A 17,788-nucleotide genomic window follows, 5' to 3' on the forward strand; every position below is an offset into this window, starting at 1 on the left:
AGTGCTGTTCAGACTTCGGATTTGTAGTTTTTCGTACCTGAGTTGATCACAGTTGTGAGGGCCAAGAGAATATGGTAAGACTACAAGTTCCAGACAATGGGAGCTTTGTTTGGGAGCAGGGCTAGCCAGCTAGTTAGCCCGGACGAGCTTTGAATTTCGAGTAGTTGTGCTGCAAATCGGAAGTTGCCATGGCTGGAGATTTGTTTCAGAATGAGCTGCATGGGAGATCTTTTTTGTTTTCTCTACGGTTGCACACACAGGTTTGTTTCCCAGGAGTGTTGCAGTAGTGCTAAGTGACACCAGTTTGGAATGATGGGATGTGCAACATGTTTAATGTTATCTTAAAAGAAAAAATAATCGTGCACCTATGTGGTTGGACATGCAGACTCTGCTCAGATGACAGAAGACGTGTGCACTGTGCGCAGGATTTGCAAGTGCGTAGTATACATATGCATGTCTATATCTCTCTCTCTGTGTGAATGTATGTGTGTGTGTGTACACTGAGTAGGGGAGGTGATGATACCTCGGCGTGTCGTCTCCCTTTCATAGAGGTCTCCTGTGTTGCTGCTGTATTCCCCAGCCCTCAGGAAATGACACGTCGAGTATCAGGATGATGGATCTGTCATGCAAGAGCAGCAGAGCATGGCTGCACTGCACATATTCTGGGCAACATTTACTCTGGTTTCCTCCCATCTGGAACTAATGGAATAATTATTACTAGGGAGAAATCTGAGAATTACCATTTAGCGTCTAACCCTTGTTATCCTACTGCTTACCTGCCTGTAACAGCACAAGTGTTGATCACCCCTTTGCCCACTGTTGGCTGTACTATGGGGAAATCCTGCATTTCATCTTCAGTTTGAGAGGAAATCAGATTTTAATGTAGTCAACATAGCTCTGAACTGTGAAGCTGATGCAGAATGATAAGGTTCTCCTTATTGTACATCCAGTTCCCTTTGATCAAAGGCTGTGTACCAGACTGAAGTCAGTTATGAAATGGTGTCTGTTTTTAATTCCCATGAATTATTATCTTTTCAACAGAAATTTGCAAAACTAAGCAGACTTAATACTTCTGGCTTGTCACCTTATCAGTGTGTGCCTCTCCAGTGTTGTTTAGCTGGAAATCCAGATCACATTACAATTATTAAGCAGTGTCCTGCTTAATGACACTTGGATGAGACACAATGCTGTTGTGAGGCCTTCGAGTTTGAAACACCCTCGATTCATGAGGCCACGATATTTGCTCGTAACCTTCACAGACGCGCTTACTTTATATGCTCTTTTCCTGTCTCCTATTGTACTTCTCTACCTGTCTGACAAAGCAGCAAAAATACCATTAATTGATGGTTTGGGGGGAAAACTGCAGCACACGTGTAGTTCAGAATGACATATTACATCAGTGAGTGCAGCTGCATGTCCCTGCAAGCTGTTTTTGATGGATATATTGAAAACAACGGGAGCTTGTGACTTGAAAAAGATGAAGCAAATCTGCAGAGAGTACTACTTAAAATGTTGTGTAGATACATCGGTGCAGTTAGAATCTTGCAATTCAACGATTATGTTATCAAAAATTTATGGTTTAACTCCTTAAATCCACTATTGCATGGGCCTTTATACAGTGGGGGTGTGATGCTGCCATAGTTGTGGTGTAGTTATTTTTCACCTCCCATAATATGCTAATATAGCCCTTGAAAATGACAATTTAAAAAACGCCATTGGTATTAAACTCTTATTTTATTCTAAAAGTTCTGGTATTAACAGTGCATCAAATATCAGCCCAGTGTAGACTAATGTTAGGTTAAACAGTGTCTGTTCCGCGTTTAAAGGTTTAGGGTTAGGAAGCTGCAAAAATGGCGGACACTGTGCTTAGCATAGAGCCTCATCTTATACAATAAAAGTGTAGAACTGGGATTCTATAAGAGTTCAAAAATATGGTTCATACCTATTGGAGTTTGTCCAGAATATGTTTTGCTGCCAGTATACCATGATTTTGGGAAGTCCCGCCAGGTCTATTATATCAGTACAAGCCTGTTTACTTGGGTATTTCTGCAACAATATCACATCATTCATGCTAATCTGTGCTCATTTCATAACTTTGGACACACGTCACGTAGTTGTAAAGCACCTCCAGCAGTCGGCCTGTACCCGGCTCCACTGGGTACGAGATAACAATTGCTTAGACTGTGTGATCCTGAGGAACATCTCATATTTTGTGCTACTTGTTCTGGTGTTGCTTTGCAAACAGCTGCGGGAACAAAGGATCCTGTCTTCAAAGAGAGCTGAACGTGGGCCACCTGAGTTATTTTGCCTGTAAACATTACATTGAATCACCATGTCTTATCTTGGCAAAGGTGACTCATCACTAGTTGGTTTCTTCCGGCTCCTTTATTCTTGACAAAGATTTTAAAGAACTCACACACAGACATGCAGTCATAGTCATCTGTTGGGTGAACAATACATTTTTCAAAGAGGGTCTTTTGTGCAGTTTTTTAAGCAGCAAAGATTTTTGATTCGGCTACGGCTCTGGTTAAAGTTCTCCTTCCCCAACCGTGACACCTTGGCAGCCCTCCTGCTGTTTGTAATTTTAGAATGAAAAGCCTCTTGCCAGGTTCCTATTTAATCCTTGGAGGCGTCTTAGTTGAATAAAGGTTAATAGAAATGAATGATTGTGTGTTATCATAGCTTGCAGAAGAACACACACACACACACACACTCACTCACACTTAGGTACCTCAGACAACATCCATCACGATCACTGGGGGTATCCTGATAGGTCACAGAAAGGGAGGACAATACCTTAGGCCAACTAATGCCATATGGTCTGTCAGAATGTACAGTGAAGGCAGAAATGTGTGTTTTGAGGTGGATGAACATCTAACTTAGTCTTGCCAAAGCATCCTTGGGCAAGATACTGAACCCCAAAACTGCCCCCAGTGCTGCGGCATCGGTATGTGAATTCATATGTACATCGCTTTGGATGAAAGCGTCCGCCAAATGACCAATTGTAATTGTACTGACATTCACTTGTTATTGAAGACTGCTCTCTCTGTGTTTATTGCTGCCTCGTGCTGTTGATTTGTACTCCTTTTAAACCAACACTGTGATACAGGTTCAACCCGGGTATGTAGTTAATCTGAGTGGGTCGCCACACGTCATCACACCTGGTATTACAGCCTTCTCCCAACTGGGGCTGACGACAATTGAGACATTAACTGACTACAGTAAAAAGGTGTCTTTAGTTGGGTCAACATCTTATTTTCTAGTTGCTTTTTCTGACCATTTTGATCAGTTAAAAAGAACTTAAATAAGTAGATAAAGACCACCGTGGAGGTGACCAAACCCTCCTTATTCCTGCAAGAAGTACTAGTAGTTACAGTGCAGTAATATGGAATCCATTATATACTAATTGGGATATTCACTGAAGTCAGTCTTGTTGATAGTTAAACTTTTACTCGTTGACTGGTCTAACAAGAAAGAGACGGAGAGAATTGCATTGTGTGGCTGAGAGCCAGCATGGAGGCAGAGAGAAACTGGAAATGAAATTTTATTTGATAATTATGTAATGTAATGTAGTTCTGTGTAATTCTGTGGTTTAACTGTGATGAGTATGGCACTACAGTGGTAGACTAGAGTCTGTGTGAACAGCAATGTCCTCAAATAACAGAAAGAAAGATCTGTGCTCGCCTCAGATTCTAACATGTGCGTCAGAGCGCAACAAAACTTGACAGATTTTTTAAAGATCTCCTCCAAATTACATTGCTAGTCTGCACAACCTTCATCAGTTATATGGAGAAGCATTACAACTGATCCCTAATATATACTTCCATATATATACATAGACAATCTATGTAAGTAAAACTGTTGTGATACATGTGTAAACATAATAAATAAAAATGCAAGCAGTCACAGAGCTTTTTTGACTTCTTCAAGGGATTAACCCATGGTAGCAGTCTCATGTAAATGGGTCAAACAGAGGTTGAATGTGCGTTTGGTAGATCTGCGTCATAGATGAGTATTAGTCTGAGTGCAGGTGTACAGTTTGAGATGAAATACATTAGACCACCAACGGTATTGCAGTAACCCCCATCCACTCGCTTTGATGTATTTGCCTCCCGTGAGGGTCTTAACCATAAATCAACATACATGACAGTGTCAAGAGGTCAGAGATTTACAGAAAGAGGAGCACACCATGTTTCTTGAAATGAGTCTCTGCTTTATGGCCTACTGTGCAGCCATAAAACATTTGCTAGGTAGGCAGTTGATCTATCAAGCCTGCCTCCTCATTTTTTCTTCCTCTCACTCCCTCAGAGGTCAAATTCCCTCAAGGTGTTGTTTACCAATCTGTGTCTCCTTCTCGGGGAAGAGGATGAATCACAGAATCACAGTCCTGTGCATAAATGCCCAAAGTGTGCCTTTCATTCGGCTGATCGCGCTGACAGTGTGCGCTTTCTGTCTTTTTTACAGGGGTTGGGGTCTTCTCAGTTTTGGATATAAGACAGAGTTGATCTCCCAGGCGTAGCATAGGCTTTCTTCTCTTGACTCCTCTCTGTGCTGGATATGTTTGACTGGGGTAAATATAGCCTGTTGGTTTTAGCTCGAGGATAAACACAGATGTTGAGGAGGCCTTTCTTGCCACAGGTCGGCCTGCGTCCTCCCGCTGGTCAGCGCTGGTAGCAGAGGGAGAGAGTGAGAGGGAATGCCTCACTATCCGACCACAACACACTTAAACAGGACTATTGAACTTAAGACTAAGCTTTTGACAGGGTTATAGGACATGTATACGTGTTTAGACAGCCCGACAAAGTGCTGTGCATAAAGAGTGATTTACGTCCGGCTATATATGGCTCCCCATTTAGTAGAAGTGCAGGCCCCTCTACAGATTTACAAATGGGTGTCCACTTGAGAAAAAGCCTGCACTTAGCTTGAATACTTGGATCTGTGTTTATTGAAATAGAGGAGAATTTGAAGATTTTCACAGATAGGACTGTAAGAAAGCCAGACCTGACTGTTTGGGTTATTTCTCAATTCTCACACTGAATCCAAGGCCACAGGGGATAGGGATTGCTGCGATAACTGGCTATAGGCCTGCTTAGTCCCTGAGCAGTACTGAATGTGCTCATTTCCATAACATTAAGAGCTCTTATCTGTTACCCCCCCCCCCCCCTATAATGTTTCTCTCTAGCCTATATGCCTCTTTCAAAAGGGACTGATGATGCTAAATGGTGTTTCAGTGCTGTGCTGTAACAGACTTGGTGATAGGAGCGCAAATCATGCTTTCCTTCTCTGGGGAACAGGCTTTGTTCTAGAGACTTCCAAAGCATTGACACACATAACCATTAATATGAATTGTCATGCAGCTGAGAGGGGCAGCAGCTACCTTTCACTCTGTAATGTCTTCATTTCCTTTTTTCTTCCTACATCTTGTTTCTTGTGTCTTGGGAGTTGAGTTTGTCTGCCGCCTTAAGGGGGAAGAGTGTGTTGTTACACCTGCTTCATATCTGTCTCTAACTGAGGCATTACACAAAGAGTTGACAGGTGGTGTGTGTGTATGTGTGTGTGCGTGTGCACGCACAAAGAGCTCTGTCATACACGAACATAGCAGAAATGTTCTAGAAAGAGGAAATCCTGCATGACGGGATAGAGGAACAGCTGATTCTGTCTCCATCTGTTTTTATGGAGTGAGGCAAAGTAAATTAACCTCATGTGCCCCACATACACATGAGCTTGACCATCACACACCTGTCAGGTCATTAGCTCACTATGCATTTCAGTGTGAGCTGCAGCAAACAACCAAAAGGATACGCTACAGTTATAGTTGATTAATCATTTATGCATTTAGTTATAGTTGATTTATAATTTTTGTTTTTAGTATTTTTTTCTCTTCTACATCTCCTTTTCTGCTACTATTGCTGCTGTCTGTAACACCAAAATTTCCCAGCGGGAGATTAATAAAGTTCTATCTGTTACAGACCGATGATTAATCGAAAATCCCCCAAAAAACGCCATTAATTGATTGAATGATTAACTGATAATGATTAGTGGTTGTAGCCTTAACTTCTGGGACCATATAATCACATGAAGGCTACAACTAATGATTATTTATTTTTCAAATAAACATTAGTTTCAGCCGTTAAATGACAGAAAATTCTGAGAGATGTCCACCACAGAGCCCAAATCGACATCTTCACATTGATTCTTTTGTTCATCTAACTATGTCCGATGTCCCAAAGATATTCAGTTTACAGTTATATAAAACATACAAACACTCACATTTGAAGTGCTGCAACCAGTGAATATTTGTTCTCTATTACTGACTTAAATGATTACTGAGTTTAAATGTATTTTAAAAGGGAGGGAGGGAGAAATGTAGCCAGCAGAGCTCTTTAAGAGCAATTTCAAGGCAAGTATTAGTGCTAGACCATAATGGCAGGATGTTTCAAATCTCTGTGCAAGAACGTTAATGCGAATGAGTGAGTTAAGAAGCCCGTAATCACTGTCAATGACCTGAATCACTTAATCAACAAAGGGTTGGAGTGACCCACCCCACTATAGTCCCTTTCTTGTATGAACTCTGCACAATGTGCACACATGGGTTCAATTGGACATTACTCAGACTTTGTGCTAGAGATCTGACAGGGTAAATTGTGGTTAACCTGTTATGGACATTCGTATTCACACGTACAGCTCATACGGGTAATGTCCGGAAAAATTCAGCGTCGCAGCTTATGTCTGAATTCTTCTTTATGTCGATTCTGTCAAGTCAGTTCTTTGTGAGAGATGTGTGGCCAACCACATTTTCTTTCTTTCTGTAGAGCAGTAAGAGCATTGTTGTAGCCCCCAGACACCTTGTGAAATTCCATCTGTGTTTTATTTGGAGGCGTATGTCGGCCTCTTTGCTCCTTCTGGCTCTCCGTGCTGCCTGTTGGAGGTCAAGCTGTCGGACAGGAAGTGAGTATGTTCTGAGGAGGATGCGAGTGTGCGGTGGAGATGAGTGTTGCTATGAATCAGACAATAGGCATCAGGGAGAGAAGTGGCCTTGCACTACAGAGATCAGTCACTAAGACGAATGACTTGTTCCCAGGACATGAGTAAAAACATTCCTTTAAAGCTCAGAAAAATGTTAACACAATTTGTCTCTGGCATGCAGCTGATATCCTGGACTTTCTTTGCTGTTCATTGTTTGGATAGTTCAGTGTTAGCTCATCTGAGAAGAGAGGAATCACACTGCCTCCAACTGCTGCTGGAAAAAAAACGGTCGGAGAAAGGGTGTAACACCAACCACCACCAGGAAATGTGGAGATAGATTTGCATGTTTCCCCTTTCCTCTGTCACTTAGGATGTTTTTCCTTTGCTGACCTGCATGTCCTTTTTAAATACAGACTGCTAAACACTCCACCTCGTGTGTGTGTGTGTGTGTGTGTGTGGTCTGGGTGGGAATGGGTGGGTTTCAAAGATGTTTTTAGTTTTTTCTTCAGTCTCATTCGAAGATGTTTTAGGAAACATCAAAAGTCAGTGTCTCTTTCTTTTCACTAATTTTGTGGTATGTGTGCAGAGAGGCATGCATACATACATGCAGCCATTCAGAGAGGCATGCATACATACATATGGCCCGTCCCACCCTCTTCCTCTTCATAGCTCAGATCTCAGGCTATGACTGCTGACTGTGGAGCCATTGTTTTAATGCTAATTGAGTGTAGCATGTGGTCATTCCATGAATGCCTCTTGGCCCAGTTTTTATGGTACTGTATCAAAATGTGCATTTTTTTCCCTCCTCATTTCCAAATCAGATTTGACACTGGATGGAGGCTATTTAGCGTGCCATTTCCTCACAAGTTCATTTGGTCTATTCTGCACAATGGAGGGCAGGGTATGCTAATGTGTTTACGCTGTCGCTGAGGCAGGGTAGTGCAGATAATGTGTTACGTCTGCTCAATGAGTGGGACATGAGGGGATTTCTGAGAAACATACAGTATACAGTTGTTTGTTTTGGGGCTTTAAAAAAGCGTGTGCATGCATGTGCACTATGGCATCATTGATGAGTGTTTCTTGTGATCAATCTGTCATCAGGCAACCAAGTTCATTGCCTGTCTTAATGGGTGTTCAAATCAGGAACAGAAGGGATGGGGGTGTGTTGCTTCAAGTAAGGTGAGAGGATGAAATATGATCCAGTAGGGCTTGAGTTATAGATCCATGAATTTAAGGGCTTAACACCAAAACACTGCATAGTGATTTATGATACTGTGAGGAAGGATTTTACGACTCTGGAAAGGTATCACGAATAGCCAATGTAGTGCATTGCAGGAGTTATAAGGAGGAGAAATCTGTAGTGGGACTAACTGTGGTCACATCACACTCAGCAGTCCAAAAGCATTTCACATACTTTGTACAGTTATACAAAGATAATGTCTGAGAGGGAAACTATAGTGCGGCTCCTACTGCTTCATTTCCCTCCAAATAAAGGTTCTGTTCATCCAGCAAAATACACATAGATTTTTTTTAAGCTTTTTTGCTGAGCCTAAGCATTTCCAGGCGTTTCCAGCACTGCTACATGTGAAAACTTGTATGCCTTCCAGTGCTGTTTACTTAAGTGCTTGATTAAAGTAGTAGTATTGTAATTAGCTCTGCTGATGACACCCTTTGAAACACTTGCATTATAAGTGTCTCTTTGACTGTTTTTAGTCTTTAGTTTGACGTAATTCCTCTCTGCACATTTGGCTGCTGCCCAGTTTCTCTCAGTTTCTGCTGTAAGTGATGGGTAACACTTGTTTGTGGTAAGTACTCTTTTATTGCAGTTATTGGCATCAGTTTTCACTGTAATTATTTGTTGTAGCCTAAGACAGTGATACAAACTACTGTCTTCCCCACCAGCATACGAGCGTCTCTGCGTGTGTGTGTTTTTCATGTCGTGAGTGTGTGCGGCAGTGACAGCCTTGTTAACTGTCCCATAGGAGTAGTCCAGAGAGCAGTGGAGCGGAGAAGGAAGTGACAGAAGTTTGGGTGTTTCTGCACACAACAGTAGAGCCTGTTATCATCGTGGGAGAGGAGGAGACGGATGAGCTGATAACTCAGAGGGAGAGACATGGTTTGACAGGGGAGGAGGGATAGGAGGACATACACTGGGAGAGGCTAAAAGGGAGGCCTGTTGCAAGAAGAAAGCCAGCCCATGTGCTTCCTTCTCCTCTTTCACCTCCTTGGTTCGTCCCTCCTTTTCTTCCCCTGTTTTCCCCATGACCTCTGCAGCTGAGCTCTGATTAGATAACTGTCTGGTTCGGTGTGTCAGACGAGGCTCCACCTGAGAAATAATAACGATAATCAAAAGACAAAGAGGAAGAACAAAACAGTGGAAGTGAGTGACGATAAAAAAAAAAAACTTGTGAATGTGATACAATCCCCCCTAGAGAGAGGTGAGAGCCTCAGAGAGGGGAAGAGTGTGTGAATCTGCAGAGAAAATGCAGAGTCTGTTGTGTGGTTTTCTCTGGAGAGGGTGTGTATGTGGAGCGGATCTCTTCTGGCTGTGATGAGTACGATTAAGAGCTGCAGCTCAAAAAGGTTTTAGAACAAGAGAGAGACAGAAGACAGTGGACATTTTGTCCCTGTGCTGCAGCTACCAGGTGACTGCTTGTAAGTGCGCTGAAGGTCACAGCTATCACCCCGCCCCTGGATGAAACTTGCTTGACCCACTTTGTTGCCCAAAGGCGCTCAAACACCGACAACGCCTCCCCCCTACTCCTCCACAGACATTCACATCCCTGCTCCGCTCTCTCTCCAAGACTTGAACTCTTGTCACTGCTCTCAGCCCAAACACCTCAGCACACACATGGCTGCATCCATTAAGCACATTTCTGCCATACAACTACTGCAGACACTCCCCCACCCCCCTTGATGTGCATGTACACTCTCACATCCATGGTTGTCTATGGAGGGCTGTGTTTTTCTAGTGGTTCCCATGTCTGAATTTGACAGGAATGTTGGCAGCCCAGTGGGGAGCCTCTAGACTGCGGGGTTTTTTTCCTCCCATCGCAGTTTATAAAGGAATAGTTCAACATTTTGAGAAATGCGCTTTTTTGTGCTCTTGCAAAAATTACATTTGAAGATCAGTACCGCTCATGGCTGTCTGTGACTTTCTGTTAAATTTGAACCAGGAGCCAGTAGACACTTAGCTTAGTCTATCTTAGCATAAAGACTTGTAGCAGTGGGAAACAGCTAGCCTGGCTTTGTCCGAATAATTATTTGGACAATGTTTAACCTAACAGATTGAATTGTGCTCAATTTTGACTAATATCTGAGTGTTTTCTTACATTTAGACTAGTTGATTAGTCTAAGTTTAAACTTCCATTTAAACGTCAGGGGGGATCAAGCCGTTTGCAACCTCCCTAGATTTTACTAGGTGTTGTTAATTTTGCCAGACACACAGATTTTCTTGAGCCAAGTTAGCTGTTTCCGCGATTCCAGTCTTTATGCTAAACTAAGATAATCCACTCTTGGCACTAGCACCAAAGTTATTACATAGACACAGAGTGGTATTGATCTTCTCAACTAACTCTTGGCAAAAAAGCAAATATGCGGATTTCATTCAAACGTCAAGTTATACCTTTAACCCCTCCTTTTCCCCTCTCTGCACCTTTTTTTTTTTCTCTCTTAACTTTTTGCCTTGACTCAAGTGTTTTCACTCTGCACCATAGCTGTCTCTGCCTGGAAAACAAATAGGCCAGTGTATGCTTTTGTGAGCACATGTGCAGCTCAGTGTGGGTGCACATGCATGCGTGAGTGCATATATGGCTGCAGAACCACACCCTGGACTCACGCCACGCTTTAAACCAAACACAGAGAGAAAGAGAGGCGACTTCTGGAGGGATTTAGCTTGTTGTGACAGCGCTCTGCACTAGTTTAGGCCGAGGCGGTGATGACTGTTTATCGCAGGGTGAAGAACGAGCAAGGTGACAGACATGCAGGCCTTCAAGCCATTCCCACTCCTGTTGCCTTAGCAAAGTTTGAGGAACAAAGTGATGATGGTGATACGGTGGTACAGTCCCTCTGTTGGAGTTTCATTTGAAGCTGGTTGGAGCAGACACGCCTCCGACTTTGCTGTTATTACTGTTGCTGTTATTACTAGCCAAATTCCACTCCAGAGATGCTGCAGTCGGCCCAGATGCCTGAGATAGTTTTGAGGGGCTGAGATCTCTGTCAGCTTGTAAAACTCCCCCTCACCTCCCGTGTGTGATTGATACCGCGACCTGAAACCAACAAGCATATATAAATTATCCCAGCTACTTCAGCATTAGAACCATATGCTGGTTTTAGTGGGAACCAGGTTTTAAAGTAATTTTAGATTGACCTCTGTATTCTGAAGGAAAGGTGTTGACAGACCTTAACTCAGATCCTGTGTCTCCATTTAACTTTCCATAATGGGGGGTTCATATGGGTGCATGCACACACACACACACACACACACACACACACACACACACAATGCCACTCTGAGTTAAAGGAGCCACACCTTTCTCCTTTAATCCTCTTTCAGTTGAGACAAACCCCTCTTTATAACGTCTTCTGAATAGACCGTGTTCACCTGTGCTTACCACCTGCCTCTTGTTTTGCAGATGTGTGTATATGTGTGTGTGTGTGTGTGTGTGTGTGTGTGTGTGTGTGTGTGTGTGTGAGAGAAGCACATTTTGTGAATGGATGCATTATTAGGATTATTTTTGCTGATTTCCATCTGAAACAAACAATACAAAACCAAGTATTCATTTATAGTCGTCAAATAAGAATAAATCGTATGACAGAAAACAAAACCAGACAACCACAAATACATAAAAATAAGAAGCAAGTAGATAAATAAATACATTCAATGTGAGACCAGCAATAAATAAATAAAAAAATGCAAAAAATGTTTGCAACAGGTATCCATTTTGTTTTTTTTGCATATTTCAGCAATGCGGACATTCACACAAGACAACATTCAGTGACAACCAACTTTTAATTCTCGAAATGGATGATGAATGGCTGCCAGAGTGATTCTAACCTGTATTTGATCCCTTATCCGCTGAGTGTAGGTGGATGATGTTTCATCCGTCTTACCTGAGAAGATTCAGTCTTCTGAGAATCAGAGACATAAAAGCAGTAGTGTTTTAATTTATATTGTGAAAGATTAGTTTCTTCAGCAGCTACTTCAGCTTGGTCTGTCAGTGGATATGGGTTGAAAGAGATCACAAACCTTTTGAGGGAGTTTTGAAAATGCCTGCTGGGGCGCCCCTATAGCTCAGTTGGTAGGGTGTGCGCCCCATGTATTGAGGCTATTAGTCCTCTGCAGTGGCCACAGGTGGGACTCAAACCTGCGGCTCATTTGCTGTGTGTCGTACCCTCTCTCTGCCCCCCCTTTTCCTGTCGTACCTTCAGCTGTCTTCAGCTCTATCATAAAGGCTAAAAAGCCCAAAAAATAATTGAAATAGAAAGAAAGAAAGAAAATGCCTGCTCAGTAGCCACGGTAGTAGAGGGAGTAGAGTAGAGGGCAAAGTGTTTGATAAGGGACCCTGGTGATTTGTGCACCTAGCACATAGGCACTTCCCATATATTTTAACAAATATACAGTTACCGTTGAGATTTACTTCTGGTGCTATTTGCTTTGTTTTAACCTCCCTGGCTCGTCGGCTGCATTCTTTGTTTCTCTTTTCTCACAGCGTCAGTTTGTACAGTGCTTTCTGCTGCTCTGTGTTTCAGCTCAGTCTCAATGGACCTACTGTACTCTGTTTGCTCTCTCTAGTCAAAGTCCCGCAGGCGAACAGTGCCTGTTCTCTCTGGGGTCTGGGACTGTGCTAGAGCAGAGCCAGGCATGCTGAACTACAGTACTACAGTTTCACCATAGACTCATGTTACCACAGTGTCTGGTTAGTGACGCTGTGTGAGAAGTGGGGTTGTGTGTGTGTGTGTGTGTGTGTGTGTGTGTGTGTGTGTGTGTGTGTGGATTCACCATGGACTCCAGATGCATTTTTTTTTTGTAAGAGCTAAACACACAGAGAGTGCACACAGATCAATAAAAAGAGTCACACAGATGTAATGTTTTAGGCCTACACAGAGTGAAAAATATGGCCTCACATGAAGAGACAGGGAAAGGGGAGGAGGAGTGGAAACACTAGATCAAACGTAACAGTAGGTGTGAGAGGAAGAGCAGCAGACCCTCGTAAAAGAAAGATGCACCCCCCATTAGCAAGGAGGACTCAGCCATTGTCCCCCACGTTGCATGTTCACATTTTGGCGCACGTCTTTTCGATTTAATCGAACTCCAGCTACCTCAAAAGTATTCTGTGAGACTTGGAATTGCTCCTCTCGGCTGTTGTTGGCAGACGGAGGGAGAAGCAGGGAGGAGGAGGGGACGACCGGAGCGATTATGAGACTTGGGGTGTGCTTTAACCCACTTACCACACCATCTCAGGGTCCTTTGCCAAAACAGTGAGCTTAGTGCTTTTAATCCTCTTCCCAGAGTGAGCTGATAGTTTGTTGCTTGCGGCTGTTCTCTTGTCTTACTGCCTAAAAATGTTTTCTGTGTGAGTTTTTCTCCTCCCTTCACAATTTGTGATTATTTCTATCACCATGATGTTTTTATTTGTCTTTCAAGTGGATGTGCATCTGTCCATCTTGCAGTGAGTCTGTGAGAGTTCTGTGTGCAAGTTGTCTGGCAGTTTCCTGGTCATAAACACACCAGTGAAGTAGCCCTGCTGTGGTTTGAAGTGAGCCTCCCTGTTGGCCGTTTCAGTGCTCTCAGTCAGCCAGGCAGGCATGTTTATTTGCCCCCTCCAGACTGGTTTGTGCTGGGCTGGCCTCTGCCCCAGGGGTCTGACTACAGTCCAGTTTTGAGTCCATCCTCTCCCAGCTTACTGCCAGCATCATATGCCTGTTATCCCCACACTATGCTTTGCTCCCTCTCTTAATAAAATGGGCTCATAACGCCACGTTCCTTGCATTCTTTATGTGCAGGCTTCTCTCCCCTTTTTCACATGCCTGCATGGGTTGCACTGAGAAATGTAGACCACACCATTAATGAAGCCAAATTGTGCACAGAGCTTTTAGTGTGGCTGAATGTTCTCGAGTTTTTGATCTGTTAATTTGCCACCATAGTGCATTCACAGCATAGCAGGTCTCCACATAACATTTGAAGAAGTTTCCTGTTTTGTGCAAGTGGAAGTGCAAAGTGAAGAGCAAAGACGGAGGAGGAGGGGGGAGCAGGAGGAAGTGATGGCTGATTCAGTGGTGGGGGTGCGTTGTTGGAGCAGCAGCAACCCTGTCACTGTAGGTTTGCGTCTGGACTCCCCCACTCCTCCTAGCAGAGTGAAGTCATGGCAGAATTGGGGTCAGTCAGGCTTCCTCAGTAGCTACCCGGTCCTCATTTTATCCCTCTTTCCCCCAGAACAAACTCTCTCTTCTCTATGTCCCTTCTCATTTCTGTCATCTCTCAATCTGACCTCCTTCAAATCATTTTTTCTCATTTCTCTCTACCTCTCTTAATATCCCTCCTCATTTCATGTATTTGCTCTGGGTACTTTCCTACCCCGTGCCTGTAAGGGGAAGAGGACAGGGTGAGATTTATAATTAACAAAGGCTGATTCTAGCACTGAAAGGGAGAACTGTCTGAAGAGTCTGTGTGGAGGGGGGTGCCGGGTGGGGATGGTGAACAAATTGTGCTTTTTATACATATGAAATAGATGGTGAAGAGGAAAAAAGCAGGCTGATGAGACACAATGAGTGATGTGATCTAAAAGAGGTTGTGCTGTTTTTGTATGCAAGTTTTGGCCAAGTCTAAGCTGCTTAGCCATGGCAGAACTCCACTTTAAAAGCAGCCTACAGTACGGTGGTATGTAGTCCAATACTGCATAAATGCTCTGATGAGCTTGGGCAGCCATGAAGACTCATTACCATCTCATAAAAGATCTTTGTCCTCTCAAGACTACATTATCTCTGTTTACTTCTAGTGCTGTGTTGTTGTACATGCATAGTACAATTACACTCGGGAGAACTTCTGCATCTGTTTGTAAAGGTCAGAGTTTATGACCTGAGTGCAGATTTAACAAATTACATAAATGCAGTACAGTTGTGGAGTTTGCATAAGCAAACAGAACCTTTTTTCCTGGCACAACGCAGATCATCATATCTCATAAAACCAATGCTGTCTGGCTTTACAAGACAGCAGTATATTATCATGGTGGTTCATGTATGCCAGGATACTTGTTTACTCAAGGAAGGCAGTTTGAAAGAGGGAATGCAAATGATATCCAAAACTAACCGTCTGCATCTCTAAAGATGCAGACCTACACTGAGGCTATAAGGCAGGGCCTGGCCTGGCCTGGCACAGTCTGGTTGGTTAAACAGATGGCTCAGTGCAGGCTCAGTGCAGGCCAGTGTGGCAGAGGGAGGAACCGTGCAGACAGACTCTTAACCATCTGGGTTCCAAGTGACACCAGGGCTATTTCTCTGTATGTACATAAAACCGATACCTGCCTCCTGATGATGATAAGGTAAAAGTACTTAAGTACTAAGTTAAGTGCTTCATTGAACTCTACACAGAATGTTGCTTGCTGTCACCCCAATGTGGATAGGAGTCGATAATCTTACTGCTACCTGAAGAAAATGAACAGTGTTTGAAAAAATAGTTTGACATTTTGGGTAACGCACTTATTCACTGAAAAGGTGAAAACAAAGGGCTGGCTCTACCAGCACCTCTAAAACTCACAAATTAACGCTTCATGCTGCGTTTATTTCATATAAAATCTGATGTGTGAACACTTACAGTATGTGGTTTGATGGGAGTTCATATGTGGGAGGTTAGCAAGCAACGTAACAGTCCTGCGCTGACAGTCCTGCACCTAACAATCCTGCACGTGGGTCCTTGTAAAACCGCACAAAATCATTTTGACATTTGGGTTTCCAGTCTTTATGTTAAGCTCAGCGAGCTGTCTGCTGCTTCCACTTTATGTTGAACTGGCAATTATGAGAGTGGTATTGAATGAATAAGCGTGTTTCACAAAATATCAAACTGTTTAACTTTCCCACCTTGAAAGAAATGTTAAAAACTCACAGTCACCAAATGTTTCACTGACAGTCAGTCTATTTGTCCTCAAAGGGGAAGAAAGAAAAACAAAACATGTACCATTGCAGGATACAGCTACACTGACTTTGAGTTTTCTTGTGGCATCAGTTGGAGTTTAGCTTGGTTTGATAAAGTATACATCGGCCAAGTCAAAGGTCCTGGATTCCAATCCTGTATGAGTCAGGTTAGAAACAACGTGGTCACAGCTTACTAGAAATTCCAAGCTTGTTTTAACTAGTCACTGCTTTGACCTTCCTCGTGTGTGTTGACTGTAAGCCTTTTTCCAAAGCAATGTGGAACTGACAGTTTCACCAGAAACAACAGTTCTCTTTATTATTTTATGCTCACTAACTGAGTCAATAACAGACTGAATGAGAGTGTGGTGTGGCTTTGGAGATGTACTGCTGCATTCTGAACTTAAGTCCAAGGTGATGCGGTGGAGCACAGAGGCAGGGCCCAAGCCAGCCCTCAGTCAATATTTGCCTCAGAGAGTGCCTAGCCGCTGGCAGGAGAACAAACTAAAATGGTCTGGCAAATGTGTTAGACAGAGGTCCAGAGTTTCTCTTGGAGGTCTCAGCTCTAATGTTAAACCTCCTACAGCTGCCACCGAGTATGTGCGACACCTGTTCCCCACGTTCTTCAGGTCTGTGTTTATAAAAAGCATCAGAGCAAAACCGCAGCACTAAGTGGTTAGTGGGTGGCTGCAGCAGAAGCTTCATTAGATGCTCAAATGTACAGCATTTGTGTGTGTGTGCTGCTTTAGCTTAACGTTTGCATCGTGAGCTGCTGTTGTGACTGGTCATCGACAAACAGCGTGGACACAGGCCACCCAGAGAGAACTGGACGCTCTGCTGTTTGTCACCCACCCTCTCTCTCTTTGTCCCTCTGCTCTATCCATCTGGCTGGCAAAGAGGGAGAAATTAACAGTAGTACACAGGTGGGAAGAGCTGCCATGATGACACAAAAGAAATGAGAAAAGACAGTTGAGAATGAGGATGCCAAGAAAAAATGGAGGAGGAAAAAACAAGGGGAAGCAAGAAGATACTGAGATACCAATGAACAGAAAGGTGTGGCACTGAGGGTAAAAGTGTATGTGTGATTCTGTAACACATGTGGCACGTAAAGAGAGCGGCTCATCTCATTAACCAGACCTTCCACAGAGGCTTTGAAGGGAGCCACACTACCCCAGTTGTGTAACATTTACCACCCCATCCAACTAGAGTGACAATGTGGCAGCGCACAGAAAGTTGTAATCCTCTAGGAACAAGGTTCAGAGTATCTACATGCCTGCTCACCAGAGCTTTGCTCTGCACCCCAGAAGCATAGTTAACGTTATCAATATGATTTGGATTGTGATAATAAAAATAAGATAATAATGTTAAAGGGACTGATATGCTGTGGTATTGTCGCACCAAGCTTTGACATATGGACTTTGACTTTTTTAATATCCTTAGGCTGGCCTTTGGTATCTGGGTAAACCCCCTAACATCCCCAAATACAAGATGTTAAGTCTTTCTTTTTAAGTCATCCCTGCTGGCTTTTCAGTGGCCCCACCTTCTCCAATTGGATCGTCTGTCTGTGATCTCAAGCAACCACGACTGGACGATATGATATAGAAACGACAGCCCAACACTACTTTTGGTTTTCTACCCAGTTTTTGTGTTTCTTTGATATATACATTTTTTAATATACGAAGGTTTTAGCAGCTTT

The 17,788-nt window shown here is 43.2% G+C and overlaps 1 protein-coding gene across 1 annotated transcript in view; it reads left to right on the plus strand.

Moving 5' to 3' along the window:
- The window catches only part of sipa1l3 (signal-induced proliferation-associated 1 like 3), a 69,346-nt gene that overhangs the window by 490 nt on the left and 51,068 nt on the right, over window positions 1-17,788 (plus strand). The gene's annotated exons all lie outside the window — the stretch shown is intronic.

Source organism: Chaetodon auriga, chromosome 7 (assembly GCF_051107435.1).
Source record: "Chaetodon auriga isolate fChaAug3 chromosome 7, fChaAug3.hap1, whole genome shotgun sequence".
Taxonomy (NCBI): domain Eukaryota; kingdom Metazoa; phylum Chordata; class Actinopteri; order Chaetodontiformes; family Chaetodontidae; genus Chaetodon; species Chaetodon auriga.